This window comes from Vicugna pacos, chromosome 33 (assembly GCF_048564905.1).
Source record: "Vicugna pacos chromosome 33, VicPac4, whole genome shotgun sequence".
Classification (NCBI taxonomy): Eukaryota; Metazoa; Chordata; class Mammalia; order Artiodactyla; family Camelidae; genus Vicugna; species Vicugna pacos.
In genome coordinates this window covers 21,027,679-21,032,916 of record NC_133019.1, presented here as the reverse complement: position 1 = coordinate 21,032,916, position 5,238 = coordinate 21,027,679, and the positions used below count along the sequence as shown (strand labels likewise).

Here is a 5,238-nt window from a genome sequence, read left to right as displayed (position 1 = left end):
TTTACCCAGGGAGCCTCCGATTCTCTTTACTCTCCACTACCTCATTATGGATTTTATAAGTACTAAAAATCGTAATTAGCATAAAACATTGATACAAAGCCTGGTACACCATGAGCTTTCAATAACTGTTCTCTGTTTTTGCTTTTCCTGATTCTTGTTTTTGCTACGGCTGAACAAGGACTATCTTGTCACTGAGTATACAAGCCAAGCCTATGGCCTTATTTAATTCATGGGTATAGAAGAAAAACTACAGCTAAAGCTAGACAAATTTGATTATTAATTACTGGTCAGATTCTTCAGAAACATACTGCAAATCCTCTGTACATAAATCACAATTCAAAATGCCAAGGATAAAAGACAGATTCCTGTTTGTACGCCACTCCCTCCCCCCACAATTTTCTGCAGTGGGAACTCTCAGGTGCAAATTATTTTCAAATTATACAATACAGCACCATGGATCGTTATAATTCATTGTTTGCAAGTTGCTGGGCAGTAACAGGAAAATTTTTTATTAACGCTATTGTACTACTACTTCCAGTAATCACCTCTAATTATGTCTCCAACTGAGACAATTAATAAATAATTACAAATTTCTTTTCTCATGGTTTCCACTGGTGCTATTTCAATTCTGAGAAGCTGTTAATTTTGGCAGCTTATAAGCAGTTTCTCGCTATTCCTCCCCTAAAAAATAGTTTACTGCTTTCAGAAGCTTGCATATTAATGAACTGTTTGCAACACGCAAGACTAACTTTCTAAAACAAAAATCAAACTTAGTGAAACCACCAACACCACGGGGTGGTAACCAGTTATCCCTGAATAAAGAAAGAAGCCTAAAATATTACATAAATATTTGTTTACATTCACAATAATTAAATTCATTAATTTGACAGGGTTATATTTTAACTATTCACATAGCTGTTGGTATTTTTCTTGAGACAAAATTTAAAAAAGAAAAAAGCAAAAAAGACATTTGCTCAACTGTCTGGCCTTGAGATACAGAATCGTACTGTTATATGTAATTTTAAATAACAATTTAATCTGCGGTCACAACACAATCACATCTTATCTGACAAAATTCCAGGACTGGGGTTTCCTGATTTAAGAGTCTTTACAGACTCAGTGATTTACTTCTGACCTTAATTTGAGAAATCACTGGTCTTCACTTTAGAAAAACAGACTTTGAAACAATAAAAATAATAGATTCCACGGTTCACATAGGCAAAGATTTAAAAGTAGGTTCAAATTTAGCTGTCTAAAGTCAATATTTTATAAATAGTTGCATACTAATCATCTTTTTGGAAGGAGAAGTAAATGAAGGAACCTTTGTTTTCTAAGTAGTGAGCAATCCAATATGCCCAATTTTAATAAACCATGTACAGAAGATGTTGTCTAAGAAAAAGTTCAGCAGAGTGACTCAACATCGTAAGAGTATGCTATGAGTGCTAAAACCTGGAATCCATTCACTTACGTATTCTTTACTTTTTCTCATGTATTTATTCCAACAAATACTGTGTTTTACTGAATGCATCCTAAGTGTGGGCCCCTGCACCAGACACTGAAAAAAGCGCTCATGTGAAAGTGTAAGTGCAGTGTACACACACTTTCTCACAGCTACATTCAGATCCATAAGATAGTCTAGATGCATTGACTGGACAAAGCTATAATTTTAACAAATGTCAGAGTAAACCTAGTGACTCAGTCCTTACCTTCTCTCTTCTCTGCCAGTAAGAACAACATCCTAACAGGAAAGGGTAGATCAAACACTGTATGAAGGGAATTAAATCTGAAAAGGAAGTAAGTTATTGAACGAACACTTAGTTATTGTATAGTGTCATGTCTGCAAAATTACCTGCCAATACATGGCAAAAACTTGCAGGTGTGTTCCCAGAAATATGGGAAGCATGGAGAATGTTACCATCATAGGCAATACTTGTCCTAGGGTTTTGATTTACAATACTTTGCCTTCTCCACTGCATCATACTACTACATTCATTCAGTATTCTTTATTGTCTCAGCAAACTTTTGTCACAAACACCACAAAACCGCTTTCAAACTGGTTGCACCAAAGCCACGATTAATTCAAAATTAAGGGACACCACTTGCGAGGTCTTAAATACGTTATTAATTATGGGTTACATTCAGAGCTATGTTGAAGCTAGCTCCTACTCACTCAAGCTATTGGATAGCTTGAAATGAGCCATGGTGGGAATATTTACACTATAGAAATCAGTAAATTTTACAAATTAGAATGCTTATTTTAAAAGCTGGTTTATCAACACATCATTTGACATCGCTGATGAAAGTGATCAAAACCAGTTTAAAAAAGATGCACTGCAGGGCAGCGACGGCGGTGGAAGCCGGCGGCGCTGCACATCAGGGGTCGCAAGGGACCCGCACGCGCGGCGGCCTGGGGCGCCCGGGGAGCTGAGCCCCGGCCCGAGTGCGCGCAGCTCGCGAGCCGTCCCGGAGGCAAATGAAGGTGAAACGATGTCAGCCAGCCCAGAATACCATTCCTTGGGAATTCTGGTCTTTCAGACCACCAGTTCGGTTCTAACGATGCGTTACTCTCGGGCTTTAAAAGAGGAGGGGCCTTGTTATCTATTCTGCTCCCGCTGTGCTTGTGCCGAACTTTTTAAGATAAGGGCCTGTATTTTGTTAGTCTACAAAGCCAGCAAATGTAGTCCAGGAGGACTGAATCGAATGCTATATCACGAAATTCTTAATAAACCAATGGAAACTCTTACACTTGCTATTCCGTCAGGGATACACACTCTTCAGAATAATTTACCCTATGTGGCACCGTCAGATCTAGATGCAGCTACTTAACCAGGTCACGTATCAGTTGAAAATTCTTACAATGGCATTATTTTCTGTATCTATGCTTAGTAAAAAAAAAAAATTAGGTGTGGACCAGTGGCTTTCCCTAGTAATTTTGATGACAGGATGTGCTTTTGTACAGTGGCCCTCAGATTCTCAAGAGCTTGGTTCTAAGGAACTTCCCGCTGGTGCTCAACTTTGTAGGCCTCACGGCAGTGCTCACAGCATGTTTTTCAAGTGGCTTTGCCGGGGTTTACTTTGAGAAAATCTTAAAAGAAACCAAACAATCAGTATGGATAACAAATATTCAACTTAGTTTCCTTGGGAGTATATTTGGATTAATGAGTGTATATATTCATGATGGAGAACAATATCAAAGAATGGTTTCCTTCAGGTATATAACTGGCTGACCTGAACAGATGTTAGTCTTCAGACACTGGGAGGCCTCGTAATAGCTCCTGTTATTAAGTATGTGGGTAATATTTTAAAAGGATTTGCAACCTCTTTGTCCATAATTTTATCAACACTGATATCCTATTTTGGGCTACAAGATTTTGTGCCAACCAGTGTCTTTTCCCTTGGAGCCATCCTTGTAATAACAGCTACTTTCCTATACGGTTATGATCCCAAACCTGCAGGAAATCCCACTAAAGTGTAATCCCAATACTACCTTTGGTTTTTCGCAATGGTGCCCTGGGAAGCTCAACGTTAATCTTGCGCAGAGGACTGCTACAGGTTCTAAGAAGAAATCATCATGTTGAACCTGATCTTATTGTTCAAATGGTTTGAAAATATCAACATTTAAGGATAAAATATATGTATATGCCTATTGCATCTAGAAATTAGAACTTGAAAGTATTTCCAGGGGTTAGAATAATTATCAGAAGAAATTTGAAATCTGAGTTTTTAAAACATTTTACTTTTTGATTGCTGCCAAAATACCCTATACACTCTTTGCAACAGCACACAATAAATGTCAGATATCAATTTTTGCAAATGTCACATATTTAATCTTATTAAATGTCTTTTCTCTTACTCTTTCTGAACACATGTATCAAATCACATGGAATATTCAACGTTTGAAAATTATAATTACCTATAAAGCTGTGAAGAAATAGAAGTATGATTTGAAAAACATTTTCATGTATCTGAGATTTTTATACTTATACAAAAGATTACTAAACAAAGGATTGCTGTATGTTGGAAAAATTCAACTGCATAAAAATTGGTAAAGTAACATTCTGGGTCTGATCTATCAGATAATAAAATTCATATTTAAATTTAATGTAAAGAAATATACACATTTCTCCATTTACATTTTAAGATGTTTTAGTGCTTCAAAAGTGCTGTAAGGAATCCAGTTGCTCCTCTGCTAGACAGTAGCCAATGACTTTTACACTAATGGAGTTTTGTCCTTAACCCCTTTATTGTGTTTCTTTTCTGTAAATCAGATAAATCCTTAATATTACTTTAAATTAAATTTTAGTGTGTGTTAATTTCCATTGAAGTTTTAAAATGTAATTTGAAGGGATTAAATAATCATTTAATAATTAAAAAAATTATTGTCTAATATCTCCATTTTGAGAATTTTGAATTATCAAAGCATATACTATACACATCTAGAATGTTTTAAAATGAATATTTTTCTCATTGATCTGTAAAAACTTCCTTTAATATACAACTCTTGACAAAACAACTACCAAAAAACTATTAGTACAGATGTCAGGGAATTGAGACCAAAATGACTTTTCTTGGAGGCATTCCAGATTGCCATGATATTACATTATTTTAAATGGAACTATAACTATAAATTCAAGGCTGCTCAGAAGAACTTTCTAGGTGTTTCATAAACTCAACATTCCTGGGAATACTCTGATCACATGTCTTGAAGAGGCAGCTGAATTCTGACCTCCCTTTCTGTGGCCCTACAAAAGCTGCCAGAAAGGAGCTTTAAAATAGTGGTTTCTTTTCCATTTTATCACTGAAATTGAGGTTGCAAATTACATGAGTTATTTAATAAATTCATTCAGGGAGAGAAAAGGTAACAGAAATGATCAAATGAATTGGTGGGCACAAATATTTTCTAAAATTGGTATACAGGTTTAATTATTGATTAGAGACAAAATTACTTACTGTGTATGAAGTATTTTACTTTACTTTTTAAATTCATACTTTATATATTTTTAAGTCTCCTGTTCTAATAATATCAAAACTGTAAAAATAAGTATTTTTATTTAGTTCTAACGGATTTTGTTAAAACAAAATTTGGCTCAAAAATACTATGTTACAAACTGTTGGGAACACTTGGCTAATTAGGCCCGGCTTTGTTACTTTGCTGATGCAAACCTAGTCTGTATGGACAGAGACCTAATCTATTCCACCTAGAGTTTTTAAAAGTGTTTAAAATTATGAAGTATTTTA

At 35.3% G+C, this 5,238-nt stretch overlaps 1 pseudogene; it reads left to right on the top strand.

The window, feature by feature from the left end:
* The first annotated feature begins 2,487 nt into the window (after positions 1-2,487).
* On the top strand, positions 2,488-3,413 carry LOC102535067 (UDP-N-acetylglucosamine transporter-like; annotated as a pseudogene).
* The last annotated feature ends 1,825 nt before the right edge of the window (positions 3,414-5,238 follow it).